The sequence below is a fragment of the Lepus europaeus genome, assembly GCF_033115175.1.
Source record: "Lepus europaeus isolate LE1 chromosome 21 unlocalized genomic scaffold, mLepTim1.pri SUPER_21_unloc_3, whole genome shotgun sequence".
Taxonomy (NCBI): domain Eukaryota; kingdom Metazoa; phylum Chordata; class Mammalia; order Lagomorpha; family Leporidae; genus Lepus; species Lepus europaeus.
Genome location: NW_026909008.1, coordinates 85,959 through 100,752, shown reverse-complemented (window position 1 = coordinate 100,752; position 14,794 = coordinate 85,959). Strand labels below are relative to the sequence as shown.

Sequence of the window (14,794 nt, the reverse complement as noted above, 5' to 3'; positions counted from 1 at the left end):
TGTGAACCCTTTGCCCTGGGCCAGCCCTCCCAGAGGTCTCCGAAGGTGGCCTTGATGTTCAGTACCCTGAACTACTTTACTGCTTGCCAAGAGGGGTTGGGTTACAGGGCCCAGTCTCTCAGTGCTCCATCCTTGGTGTAGCATCCCTGTGTGTACACATCAGTCTGCTGACTAAGGCTGGTGGGGAAACTGCCTGGGCTGTTGTAACAGTGCAATGCTGTGAAGGCAGCTGGCACTGGCCACCACCCACCCAGCCATGCCCCTTTGGCTCTTCCTCTGGTCAAACCCCTCCCAACCCCTTGTCCCTACCATGGCACTCACAGGGGCGACCGACTGCTCCTGATAACAATACTCGGACCACTCGTCAGCGTGAACCAGGTCCTGGGCACTGCCCCAGCTCTCTATGACCCACGATGACCATCCTACAACCCTAGGGAGGCGCTATCATGCCCATCGTCCACGGGGTGAACGTGACACCTAGGAGCAGTGGATCTGCCAAACCCACATCCCTGAGACGGTGAGGGGCTGGGGTTTACCGGGCTGTGTGGCTCTGCAGCCTCAGGTCTAAACCTTTGATGAGGTGCACCCTGGTTCCAGGAGGGCGAGGGCACTGGGGACAGCCGAGTGGCTCAGAGGCCAGGGGCTCCAGCCTCTGCCTGAGCAGTGGTATAAGACAGCACAGGGGGGGTGGGGGGGTGGGGGGCAGACCTGGGAGGTGCAGCCCGCAGCCAGCATCATTCCTTCCTTGGGGGGCTGATGAGCCAGGAAAGGACACAGCCCCAAAGGAAACATGGGGGGAAGCGGAGCAGCGTGGCTGGCGGCTCCTGCTCTTCTCACGGTAAGGGAGCCAAGTTGCCCGCACCCTACGGCAGGCCTTGGCATCTGCCATCACTGCCATCCTGGAAGGGCGCCACAGCCTCCTCTACTGACAGCCGGGGTGGGTGTCTCAGGGGGTGCAGGGATAAACTGGGCTCCGGGGGCAGGCAGGCAGGGTTCTCAGCCCAGCTCTGCAGCCTCCTATTCCAGGGGCCCTGGGAGTCCCTGAGTGTAACACCCTTCACTTTCCGGTCAGTAAACCGGCTCACAATGACAAACGTTAGGGGCTCAGAGAGAAGGTGTGGGTAGGGAGGAACCGAGTACCTGCTGTGGGCCAGGCACCATACCAGCGCAGTGCACAACTTAACCTCTCACAAGCCTGCGGCAGGCAGGACCCTCTAGGCTCCATTTTTACAGAAGTGGAAGCTGAGGCCCAGAGTGGTAAGAGGACGGCTCAAGGCGGCAGAACTAGGATTTAAGCCCAGGCTCTCTGCCTCCAGACAAGCTTCTCAGCCACTATGAGCTCACCACACCTAGCATGGAATCGGTCCCATCTTTCTGTAGGCCAAGCCCCTTGCTGGACAGTAGTCACAGTGGCCTGGCTCCTGGACAGGAGTGGGACCTCATTCCTGCTCTGCTTCAGAGCACGGGGTTTAGGAAGACAAAGGTGGCTGAGGGTGACAGCTGAGAGCTACGAGCTGTTGCCAGCCTTCACCTCAGCCCAGGACTGACAAGGAGCACCCCACGCAGAAGAGAGCTGCAGGTGGGTCTGCTCACGCACATCTACACTGGGCCCAGTGAGGTGTGCTGATTCTGGGAGGCCTGGAGTGCTGCACCCACAGGGCAGCTGCTGAGCTTTTAAGGCCACGTGCTGTGTGGCTCTGATGTGCTGCTGTTTCCGTCAGACAAGCAAGCCCTGTTTGACTTCCCAGGCTGTGTCTGTCTTGTCACGCTGACCACGGAGCTCTCTCCCGGGGCCTCGTCGTTTGGCATCCATGGCAGCAGAGCAGTTCACGGATTGGGGTGTGAGCCCTGCCTCTGTCAGAGAGCTTGGGAGGCTGGGGGACTTCCAGCAGCCTCTACCATCTTGCCTGCAAACTGGAGCTAGTGATGGCATCCAGCCTCGTGGGGCTGCAGGGGGCACCCGGAGAGACAAAGCAGGTAAAGGAAGAACAGTGCCACCCACATGTCCTGAGTCCACAGGGCCATGCTCAGGGAGTTTCACAGCCCTCTCATCCTTCCCCACTGTCCAGAGTTGTACCAGCATTGGGTTTTCCATTTTCATGGTGAACCATTCTCGTCTGGCTCATGGGCCTGTCACTCTGAGCTGCCCCGCCACTACAAGGAAGGCCCTGGGTGGAATTGGGGCCTGCCTGGTCCCCACACAAGTTAAGGCTGGAGGGGGCAGCCAGCCACCACGCATGCTCACAGACACCTGGGGCTTTTGGCAAGACAATAGCAGAGTGGGATACATCCAGACACTCCGAAGGTGCAGAGGGGGAGAGGGGATGCAGCAAATCCTTACCGAGCGCCCAGGAAGAACCAGGCATCATGCAAGGTGCTTTTAAAACCAATTTTACCTATCATACAAACTGTGCCATGACCGCCATTTTGGGAAAAAGATGAGGTTCTGAGGGGTCGTGGGGTCGGGCTTGGGTCTTGCAGGTGAGGTCACCTGGCGAGGCTACCTTCAATTTCAGTTTCTGCCAGAAAGCACCGCTCAGCATCCAGGAAAAGCCAGTGTGGCTGTGAAGGGGACCCAGCAGCCAGCGCTTCTCACATTCCCAGTGAGCATGCGCATCGGGGTGCCTAGCCAAAGGGCGTGAGTAGCCCGGGGAAGAACCAGGGCCAGATGAGAACAGAGGGACTCCAGGGTCACAGGCAGAGGCAAGGTCTGACTGGTGAGCTAGGCAGATGCCCCAGAATGCAGACAGTCATCCCCTTTTCCCTGCCCTGACACACACAGACACACACAGACACACACACACACACCGACCCAGGGCTCGGCTGGTCGGTGCTGGGAATCATTCTGACAGTCTGGGAAATGCCTACACGTGCTCCAGGGACAATCTGGAGGAGGTGACTGCTTTAGATGACTGCACAGAGACCTGATCAGAGGCCGGGAGCCCAGAAGTGAGGGTGGCACTGGAATAATGGAGGAGGGCAACACCCAAGTTAAAAGCCCGGACTCCAGGGTCAGTGTGTGGTGTGCACCTGCTTCTACCAGTCTTTGCTGGCTGTATAACCGTGGCCAAATAAAAGCAGGCAAGAAAGTAGAACTGCAGGGTCTTATTTCCTGCATGCATAGAGCTTGGAAAGGACAAAGAGACAGGCTGGGGCCAGGCAGGGGAAGGGTGAGCAGGGAGACGACATCTGGGTGGGGTATTAAAGGACATGTAACATCGGGCTAATGAGACAGAAGCAGACAGGCATTCTGGGCAGGAGGAACAGTCTGAGCAAAGGCTCAGAGGTGGAAACGGCCAGGCCTCTTGGGAAGTGGGTGGTGGGGCAGAGGGGAGGAGAGAGAAGAACGAGGAGAAAGGCAGACAGCGGAAGTTGTGCGTGCCATGCAAAGGCCACCGTATTTTTATTTTGTAGGCTTGATGTTCAGGCCTGACTGGCAGCTGTCACTGTGGTGGATGAGGACAACGGGCCGGTGGGATGGAGGCTGAAGGGAGGCCCCGCCTGCAGACTCTCAGGCCCCTGGGAGCTGTCCTCAGCCTCGCTCAGACCCCAGGCACTCCCCTGCCTGACTCCCCCTTTCTCAGGAGTCCCGCCCAGTGTCCCAGGGAGGCAGCACAGGGTGTGGACAGCTGCCAGGCTCCAGACACACACTCCACCCTCTCTGCGGCCTTTAGGCTACTGAACTGTGCCTCTGCCTTCTGAGCAGTGAGAGAAAAGAATAACCGGCAGGCTGGGCTGGTAGAAGGATTAGAGTAAAACAGAGAACACGCAGCGCAGGGCCTGCCGCAGGGTCTGCCACAGGGTCTTGATGGGCTTTCTATCCCCACTCCCTTGCCCGCCCGAGAAGGAACACAGTAGAACAGAAGAATCTGCCATTATCTCACCTTGTCCCTTCCTCTTTTAAGCAATTATGTCCCATTGTCTTATATACAGGACACCTATAAAGACTTCCACTGGGCAACAAATGTACCACTTATGGTAACTTTGTGATTGCCCCTACAGTGAGCATGGCAATGCTAACCTCTATTCTGAGAGTTTTCACAGGAAGTCACAATTCAGAAACTAGTCCCCAAGCGATTCTCAGACCCAGACAGACTGGAGTCCACCTTTGCCGTCTCAAAGGAAAGCTGGCCCTCGTCGCTGACCAATGGAAGGCAGGCCAAGCGCACTGGGAGCTACCAGAGGCCCACACCCAAGCCTACCCACACAGGGCTCAACCCAGCTTTGAATGGCAACACCCAACTGCCTTGACTCCCCCAGACTGTGCACTGGCAGCCGACTCCTTGCCCTGCACCTTGCAATAAACATCTTTTCCCACCACCCCCCTGCCAGGCATTGCCTCACTTTGCGGTAGGCAAGTGGACCCAGTTTTGCGGTTCTAAGCCAACCCCGCCAACCAGTTTTGGGGATGTCTGACAGCAAGAATCTACGGTTTTCTTCCTAATCACCTGAGCAAAGAAGGGTGCTGACAATAATCCACACGGGGGCTTGTGAAGGTTTAGGGACCTGTACGAGTCTGAACGTTTTTGGTCTAGCATTTCAGTGTCACCAGGAGACACCCTGTGCATCATCACCCCTCCAAATCCGGGGGCCGAGTTAGTGACTGACCCCAAGGACCGTAGCGGACCTTTCTCAAGGGCTCGGAGTCTAAGAAGGTAACAGCAGCCAACCACACCTCTGCTGCCAGACCTGTCACCCTGGATGGACATCCATGTGCCCACAAGGGCCTGCACTTGCCTTTGGCTCCTCCTGTCTCAGGAAGCACCACTTCTCAATCCCCCTAAGCCATCAGCAGGCCACATCCTAGAAAGGTCCCTCCTGTCCCAGTCTGATCCCTGGGGATTTTTCCCAGTCCCTTCTGGCCTCCCACCTGCCCCCAGCAGGAGCTTTCCAAAGCAGTTTGGCCAAGCACATTTTCCTGCTGAGAGGTGATAGCTCCCACTGAGGCAAGCAAGGAGGTAGCTAAGTAAGCAGCGAGGCACTAAGAGCCTGCCAGCAGCACCTGCGCTGTGGCCGCACACTGCACAGCCCCCGCCCCCTACCTGCTGATCCACACCCATTCCCCACCACGTACCAGACCCCATGACACCTTCCCTAGAGATGACGGCAGGTGTGCTCCAGCCCCTGCAGAGTTACCATGGATGCTCCTGAGATTCTCAAAGGGCCAGGGAAGTGAGCAGTACAAGCCCCACCCAAACCCCACCCCATCTGAATAGCTAATTAGGCACACCCTCCTACCTACAGAAGCAGGATTAAGGAAGAGGAAGGAAAAGCCCAGTTCCTGACAGAGCGCTTCCCGGGTGCCCGGGCATCCTTGGGAGAGCCGTCTCAGGCCTCTCCACTGCAGGAGGGGAATGTTACTCTTCCTGAGTTCCAGTTCTTACCTTTCTTTTACTTTTTAAAAATGGTATTAAAATGTTCTTGTTTCTTTTACTCATTTAATTACTTACAGTAATTACTTTTTTTTTTTAAAGCTAATGCCACTTTTGGCACTTTTAACTTAAAGAAATTATGCTAATTTTAATTGTTTTAACCATTTCCCACTATCACCACTACTTTGAGAGGCTTTTAAAACTTCTGATCATTTTTCCCTATTCCTTTTATGTTTGTTTCACCTTTTATCCTTCTTGTTTGATTTTCAGTTTCTTTGGCTTCAAAGTGGTATAAGTCTTTACATTTTATTTCATTTCACTGTAGTCATTCATAATATGACTCATTTCTCTTTTTTCTCAGCTTGTACACTTTAATCCTATTACAGCTTTACAAATGTCCCCTTTTGCCATTTTAATGACTGTAATTTACTGCACCCTGTTCTTCACTTTGTTTTTACTTAAAAATTTAACAGTCTTATTGAATTTACCCATTTAAGGTGTACATGGCAATGGCTCTTAGTGCATTCTCAGGCTGCATTCCTCACCTGTCCCTTTTAGAACCTTTTCATTACTCCAACCCATTTAACTGTCAGTCCTCTACCCTTGAACTAGCAATTGGGGCCAGCGCTGTGGCGTAGTGGGTAAAGCCGCCACCTGCAGAGCCGGCATCCCACATGGGTGCCAATTCGAATCCCGGCTGCTCCACTTCTGATCCAGCTCTCTGCTGTGGCCTGGGAAAACAGCAGAAAATGGACCAAGTCCTTGCGCCCCTGCACCTGCGTGGGAGACCTGGAAGAAGCTCCTGGCTCCGGATCAGCACAGCTCTGGCCATTGCGGCCAACTGGGGAGTGAACCAGCAGATGGAAAACTTCTCTCTCTCCGCCTCTCCTTCTCTCTCTGTGTAACTCTTTCAAATAAATAAATAAATCTATAAAAACAAATAGCAATCACTAATTCCTTTCACATGTGCCTATTCTGGACTTGCCTGTAAAGTGGAACTGTTACAGAATTACCCCAAAACTAGCTGAGGGGTTGCCAAAGAACCCCCCAAACTGGGCCTGCACACCCAGAGTACAGTAAACCAATCATGGGCATCGGGTGATTGGAAAAAAGGAGACATTTATTGCATAACACACAGCACAGAGTCAGGCAGCCAAGGCTCAACACTTGGGTTCCCCACGGGAGTCAAGGCAGTGAATCTTAGAGTTCCAAGCTGGGGAGGCACGGTGGGATCTGCTTGTGTGTGGGCCTCTGGTTGGTCCACAGTACATGTGGCCTTCCTTTGATTGGCCAGCCTGCTTCCTTTGGAATGGCAAAGGTAGACTGCAATCCATATGGCTCTAAGGGTAGACTGGATATTAGTTTGTTTGATCAGGGCTGTGAGTTCCTGAAAACATCTCGAAGTCTAACATCTGAAGTCTAACACCGGGATATCGGCTTTGGGAGAGACGGATGAACCTTAAGGCCTGCAATCCTGCCTGTGGGTTCTCGCAGAGGCTCTGATTTACAGAAGCAGCACTGAGACCTTCCTCAATCACGCCACTCCCTTAGCTTCCCAGTTAATCTTTCCAGGGGCACTGTGGGCTGAGGTTCTGGGCCTGATAAAATCCACATCAAAGGCTACCAGCGACTCCGTACAGAATCTGAATGGCCCTTTGTGAGCGGTCACTCTTTCTCCAGGAAATGACCTTGCCACCCTGTGGAAATGAGCTGACTACAGACCAATGGGTTGATTTCTGGACTCTCGATTCTACTCCACTGATCTACATGTCTGTCCTTGAGCTAGACTGCACTGTTCTGCTTACTGTGACTTTACAGTGCGGGGTTGGGGAACAGTGAGCCCACAAGCCGTTTGCAGCCTGCAAGACCATTTGGTCTGGCCCCGCCAAGGCAACCACAGGCAGAACTCGAAATTCAATAAATCTACAGCAAGCTAATTTTAACAAAGCTGATAATTTTGAATGGCTGGCAAATGATGTCATAACTACCCAAATGGCCCGTGGCAGAAAAAGGCTCCCCATGTCTGCTGCAGTGAGCTGTGAAAGTGAGAAGTGTGAGTTCTTCTGGTGTATTCTTTTTCAGGATTGTTTTACCTTTCTGGGTCCCTTATGATTTTCCTTATGAATTTTAATTTAGAAACAGTCTGACTGCTTCCAGAAAGGACTCAGCTTGAGATTCTGAAATGGACTGTGTGGAATCAGATTAATTTGGGGGAGAATTACCATCCTCATGATGTTAAGCCTTTCGACCTGGGAACATGGGATGTTTTTCCATTGACTTCAATTGTAAATTTCTACTCACCACGTTCTGCGGTTTTCAAGGTATACATTTTGTTCTTCTTTCGTTAAATTTATTCTTAAGTTATGGGGAACAGAATTGTTCTCCAAATTTCATTTTCAGATTGCTCATTAGTAGTATTTAGGAATAAAGTGGATTTTCAAACATCTGGTGTCCTGAGATTTTGTTGAACTTGCTTATTTTTGAAGAGTCGCTGTGATGTTGGCAAGGAGGAGCTGACACCACCAGCACTTCCCTGAAGCCTCCCCTGGGCTGTAGCCCCACCTGCGGCATCCAAACCCTCCACCCCGTCCACGTGGCAAAAAACAATGCAACTTCTGCAGTGTTTGCTGCTAGAACTGGCACTGGCTAAAAGCATCCGATACAGCTACTGGCTGCATCCCTGTGCTAACCTTCTGCTCATTATGCTAAAATGACCATGGCTGACACTCCCACTCCCATCAGGCACCTGACGCCATGACGCTTCGGCGATTTCTAGAAAAGGCTATACCCTAATCCTGCCCCAGACACACTCTGTATGCCTCTAGGTCAAATAAAGGGATGGACCCTGACCTGGTGCGGTGCAGCTGTCCTGTGAGCACGCCCACACTCCTTCCTGTTACACCCACTTTGATTGTAAATCACTCTTTAAATCTTGCTTCCTTGCTGCCTTTCATCTAAGTTACATCCTTGAATTCCTTCTGGCAATGCAGACAACAGCCCGGCCCCAGCCATCCTCACAGCAAGGCAGAACTCCACGTCATCACCAGGGGAGTGCGGACACCTCACCATCTGCCACGCACCTCGGTGCAGGACTCTCCTTGTCACCGAACGGGAGAGTCTACAAATGACAGCCGCAGGCCTCAGGCTGCAGGAGCACAATGCCCGTCAGTCACTCCCACCTGTGATCAATGCAGTTCTGCACTGCCTGATTCTACTGTGCTTCTGCGGGACTGTCACGTTCACATCTATTTCCCTGCATTCCTTCTCTACACAATTTAATAAACACAGGATGACTGGTAACACTTGCAGGGAAGAATCCCGATTTGCAAAACAGATCAGCTCAGGGTGCTTGTTTTCAAGACCAAGGTTTTTTAGCTTTGTGCAAAACCGAGCACTGCATCTCTTCACACAGTGAAATATGCATTTGGAAGGTGCCTAAACCCAAACTCTTTGTTTCAGGAATGTTCACGCGAATTCGTGTGTATTCAGGCACACCTGCAAATTTACATGACGTGATGCATCATCTTTATTTATCACTTAAGCCTTTGCTACCCCACAATGCCTAGAAGGAAGGTTTTATGTTAATCTGCAAACCAGAATGACAAGGCTCAAGGCAAAACCCCCTGTAAACTGCAGCCAACCCTTCCACCTGTGCAGGAAAAGTAACTGAAGTGGTGCTTAATTAAATCACACTGGCTACGCACCGACTTAGCGCTTGAGCTGTGCCATGGAGATACTGCACAGGCCTTATGGTTAGAAAGTACATAGGGTGCGGCTACCACCCTCGAGAAGCTCACGTCCTAGCTGGGAAAAAGCCACACAGATAAGTAACTGAGACTCCGTGTGCCAGCAGGGGTGGGTGCTGGGACCACCTGGGAATGGGCGAGCCTCTGCGTGCACGTGTGTTACTCATTCTAACCGGAGGCCTGCCCTCTTCATCACGCGAGGAGACACAGCCCCCATTCCTGGTGCTCCCAGTCATGCTGACCCTTCTTCCAGAAGTCTCCTTCTCCCATTCCCATGGACAGGTTCTATGGACAGATACCCCTCCGGGGGCCAGGCAGAGAGCAAAGGGGGTGGTGCTTCTCTGCCCAGCCAATCGCTATTAACAAACTGTCACTCAAGGTTGCCTCATGTTATTTTTACAGAGCACTTCGGGGTCAGACTTTTTGGGTGAAAATTTTTCTTAAATACCCGCAACAAACTCCATGAAAGGAGACAGTGGGAGCCTCAACAAACACACTGGGACAGCTGGCCTGCGGGCGGCCAGTGTGCGGCCCCTGTTCTGTGTACGCCGTGGCCTGTAAGCCTCACAACACCCCTGGAATACGTGTACTGTGGGGAAACTGAGGTGCCGAAGGTCACCCTGACAGGAAGTGAGGAGACAAGATCTCTGCGCACAGGGCTCTCGCGTCAGTCTGCTCAGGCGCCTGTGACCTTCAAGGGGTTCCTTGCATCTCCAGGGGCCTGCAGTCACACAGCAGCCTTCCCTGGGGCTTCTCTAGGGAACTGAACTTGCTCCTTGCTTTCTTTCCACTTTCAAGCAAAACAAACAAACAAACAAACAAAAAAACAAAGCCCAAACCAGTCTACACCGAACAACCTTTATCCTGCAGGTCAGGGAATAAGACAGGCCCCAGTGGATCAGCCCACCTCTGCGGCAGGCACTGGAGAATCCCTTAGCAGCCGTGTTCTCCAAGGCACCGCTCGGTTCCGGGAGCTTTTTCCTCCTCACCATGGGACCCAGCCCTCCCTCCTCACCTTCTCCCCACGTCAAGGCTAGCACCCCGCCCCCCGCGAGCCCGTCATTTAGTCAATCACATGTCCTCGCGGCACTGAAGGGGGTGTGAACAACCAGAGATGAAGTTCCACTCCAGGATGGCTGCCCTACCTCCCAGAGGCTTCCTTCCGTGTGCCCACCCCTGTGGCCTTGTACTACTGAGGCCCCACCATCTCCCCTACAAGACTGCTTAGCCCCAGGGAAGCTAGACAGGGTGGCCGGGAAACCAAGGGGCAGAGTTCCCATAGACCGGCACTCGCACTCTCTCAACAAATGGGGCTGCCGGCCCTGGCGAGGACACTGGTCTAAGTGTTGGGGATGCTGTGGGTTGGCCCTGGCTCAGTGCACATCCTACTGAGGACGTTGCTGGAACCAGTCTCCACCCACAAGGCCAAGCCCATGGGTCCAAAGCAGTTTTTTCTTGTATACCTTTTCCTTCTCCTTGGAGTCAGTGCCTTTGCTTTTTCATGTTTGCTTGGTTTCCTGCGTGCCATCCACTAATTCATGCTGACTCTGACAGACGAGTAGCTCACCCTAGACACACACACAGAGCCAGGCACCTGTCACTCAGGGCTTTGCTCTCCCCAGGGCCATCTCGCTAGCCACTCGCTGGCCTGGCTTCCTGCCCCTGCTTCTAGAAGCCCACAGTTCCTCATCTCTTGGTGTCACCCATCGTTGCACGGTGTACATCCGCCAGGAGCCTCTAACAGGAGGCCCTGAGTACAGACATGCCTGAACTTGTCCTGGTTCCTGACCGATGGCAAGGCTCAACACCTCGAACTTCCAACTCCCCCAGCTTCGGATACCCCAGGGCCCTCGGAGGTCTCCTCTCTGGAGGCTTCTTACTCTAGGTTTTCTGAAGTTGCAGGGCGTGAATTTCTTTGTGTTCATTAGGACAGGCACTGACAGGCCTCGGGATCTGGAAACGTAGTTCTTTCAGAGCCGAGAAAACGCCTTGCGTCGTTTCTCATAACCTCCTCTTCAGTCCTAGGTGTGCTCCCTCCTCCCCACCCCCAATTATGTAGGTGGAGGGCCTCTAAGCTCAGTCTCTTCAACTTGCTTCTCCCATGTTCTATCTCTTCTGAGTTTTTGTTCTCTCTGGGAGATTTGACTTTATCTGATGGTTTTCTTCAGTAAATCTATCATTGCGATTAATCTGATTCTTTTATTTCCAAGTGTTCTTTCTTATTTTCTGCTCATAGCCCCTTGCTCTACTTTCATGGATGCTATACCTTCTCTTTTCTGAGGATCTTTTTCTTATTTGTAAATTTTCTTCTGCTCCCCACTTTGTTTCTACTTCCTGTTTGTTATTTTCTTTCTTTTTAGATTTATTTAATTAGAGGCAGATTGACAGAGAGGGATGAAGAGAGACAGAGCTCTTCCATCTGCTGGTTCACTCCCCAAATGGCCACAATAGCCAGAGATGGACCAGGCTGAAGTCAGGAGCCAGGAACTCCATGCAGGTCTCCTGTGGGGTGGCAGGGGCCCAAGCACTTGGGCCATCTCCCTCTGCCTTCCCAGGTGCATTAGCAGTGAGTTGGATTAGACGTAGAACAGCCCGGACTGGAACCAGCACCCATATGGAATACCGGCATGGCAGGCAGTAGCTTAACCTGCTATGCCCCAACACAGGCTCCCGCCACTCTTTTAATGTTAGTTTTCCTCAAATATTTGGTGAAGCATTAAGATGCTGCCTAGGGGTGGGCATTTTGTCAGGTGGTTAAGATGCCCATGGGGCCTGTGCTGTGGCGCAGTGGGTTAAAGCCCTGGTCTGAAGTGTCAGCATCCCATATGGGCACCAGTTCTAGTCCCGGCTGCTCCTCTTCCGATCCAGCTCTCTGCTATGGCCTGGGAAAGCAGTAGAAGACGGCCCAAGTCCTTGGGCCCCTGCACCTGCATGGGAGACCTGGAAGAAGCTCCTGGCTTCAGATCGGTGCAGCTCTGGCCGTTGTGGCCATCTGGGTAGTAAACCAGCAGATGGAAGACCTCTCTCTCTTTCTCTACCTCTCTCTGTAACTTTTCCAAATAAATAAAAATAAAACTTTAAAATAAAAAAAGAAGATGCCCATATCCCACAGTAGAGTACCTGTTCCACCGCTCGCTGAGCCTGGCTTCCTGGGACTGCCCCTCACAGTGGAGTTCAACATCCGACTCTGACTCCAGTTTGCTGCTAATGCAGACCCTGGGAGGCAGCGGGATAGCTCAGTTAACTGAGCTCCTCCCACCCACACTGGGGACCTGGACTGCATTCCTGCCTCCTGGCCCCAGTGGTTGGGGCATTTAGGGAGTGAACTAGTGGCTGGGAGATACCTTTCTCTATTTCTTTCTCTTTCTGCCTCTCAAATAAGTAAAACTATATACATATATACATAAACTAAAACACTGCCGAGGTCCTGTGTTGTGGAGTGGGGGGAGCAGGAGGAGACAGGCTGTCATCGAGTGGGCACCAGTGTGGGCTGAGCCAGCACAGGTGGCTGTTTTGCTGGGAGACCCCCAGATTTCAGTATTGGGAGGACTCTTCTCTCAGAACAGCCAGCCTCCAGCCTTGGCCTAGGGGGCTGCAGTCTGCCTGTCAGTGTCCCAGGAATCCACGTTCCCTCTTAGGAAGCTACCAGAGGATGTCACCATCAAACGACAGGAGAGACCAAGAGGCAGCGCCACTGGGAAAGGAGACTGAGGGAACTCTCACCAACAGAGACTGTCACTGTCCCCATTCTCTGCACCGCAGTGGCCCCGGCCTGGTCCTATGTCTGCCTTGGGATACTGCCAGACTTCTGTCTTTGTGGGAAAGGCTGAGCACTATAGGGAAGGGGGCCAGGGGGACGTCTTCTCCCACAGATTGCCAACCAGTCTTCTCCAAGAGACGCTGGGGCCAAAGACCCGAGCCGAGTGCTCTGACCACACCCCTGACGTGAGGGGTTCCTGACGGGGGTGAACCAGTTACCTGTCAAAGGCTTCCACCATCGTACAACGCGGCTGCAGAGACTTGGTCCTGATGTCGCTGGTGATGTTCTTCCTCTCCTTAAAGTACCGACACGAGCCCTGGATGCCATCCTTGTTCTCTAAGATCATGTGAATGGGGTAGACATCCTCCAGAGGGACCGGGTCCCTCCTGGACTCCAAAATGCCAGTTTCCAAGTCAATCTCCTCGTACCTAGGGGGAAAAGCACAGGCGGCAAACCCAGCTGAGCTTCGGCAATGACGCCTGCGCAGTGAGTGCCTCTGACAGGCTCTAGCCGAGATCAGAGAGAAAGAGCTGAGACTGCAGTGTCCCTACTGCAAGATGCAAACAGCCTTGACAAGCAGGGTCCTGCCTTTTAACAACAGAGAAGAGAGAATGCGGACCTTCCCAGGGTCTCCCAAGCTGGCCCCAGAAGTTGGGTGCTGGGGCCGGCGCCGTGGCTTAACAGGCTAATCCTCCGCCTTGCGGCGCCGGCACACCGGGTTCTAGTCCCGGTCGGGGCACCGATCCTGTCCCGGTTGCCCCTCTTCCAGTCCAGCTCTCTGCTGTGGCCCGGGAGTGCAGTGGAGGATGGCCCAAGTGCTTGGGCCCTGCACCCCATGGGAGACCAGGATAAGCACCTGGGCGCGGTGCGCCGGCCACAGCGCGCCTACCGCTGCGGCCATTGGAGGGTGAACCAAGGGCAAAGGAAGACCTTTCTCTCTGGCTCCCTCTACTGTCCACTCTGCCTGTCAAAAAAAAAAAAAAAAAAAGATGTTGGGTGCTGGGACCCAAACTGCCTTACTGGCCCCAGTCACGGCCCCCTTTGGTTTCCCTCCAAACGTGGTTGCGGGACTCCAGGCCACCACATTGGGACTGAGCGATTCAGGGCATTCCTCCCCTAAGACATCATCTGTCCATCTCTTGGGTACCCTTATCTACTTCCATGGTGTTAACCATCACGCTCATGTGAACCATTCTCACCTCTGAACCCTCAGTCCTGTCTGTGCAATGTCTCCAGTTGTCTATCAAATCCAAGGTTGTGAGTGCCCCTCCCCCCTCCAATCAAGTACCTCCCTGGTGCGACACTGTCCCTTGGCCTCAGCATCTCTGACACGTGCTTTCTCTCCTAGCCAGTCAGCCCCGTAGAGTGAGCTTTCCTTTGAAATCTCATTCACACCCTGCACCAGTCTAGCTGAGGCTTGGTCCACATCCACTTTTCAAGCCTTTTCTTGCCCCCTCTGGGACCTTTGTGCTCTTCTATTTTTGTTGTTGTTGTTGTTTACTTTTATTTATTTGAAAGGTAGAGTTAGAGAGAGGGAGACAGAGAGAGAGGTCTTCCATCCGCTGGTCCATTCCCCAAACAGCTGCCAACAGCCGGGACTGGGCTAGGCCGAGACCAGGAGCCAGGAGCTTCCTCTAGGTCTCCCACGTGGCAGCAGGGGTCTAAGCACTTGGGCCACCCCCTGCAGAACCTCACAGCCGCACCAGCAGGTGGACACGAACCGGTGTCCATGCATGATGCCCTGCTACACCACAGCGCCGGCCCCCCTCTGCGTTCTCAAATCCCGACTTCTCCCCAGCTCCCAGGTAACCACTCTGGCCAGACTGCCCGGCCCCTCTGCAGTGACGCCTTTCTGTCTTCTGTTGAAGCTCCTCATCCTCCACTCTGTCTGCAATGTCCACGCACCTCAGAGCTCC

At 53.4% G+C, this 14,794-nt stretch overlaps 1 long non-coding RNA gene across 2 annotated transcripts in view; it reads right to left on the bottom strand.

The window, feature by feature from the left end:
- The window catches only part of LOC133754330 (uncharacterized), an 84,019-nt gene that overhangs the window by 65,562 nt on the left and 3,663 nt on the right, over window positions 1–14,794 (bottom strand). For both annotated transcript variants that reach the window (XR_009865205.1, XR_009865204.1), the window contains exon 2: window positions 13,097–13,306. This is a non-coding gene — a long non-coding RNA (uncharacterized LOC133754330). The remainder of the gene's footprint in view (window positions 1–13,096; window positions 13,307–14,794) is intronic.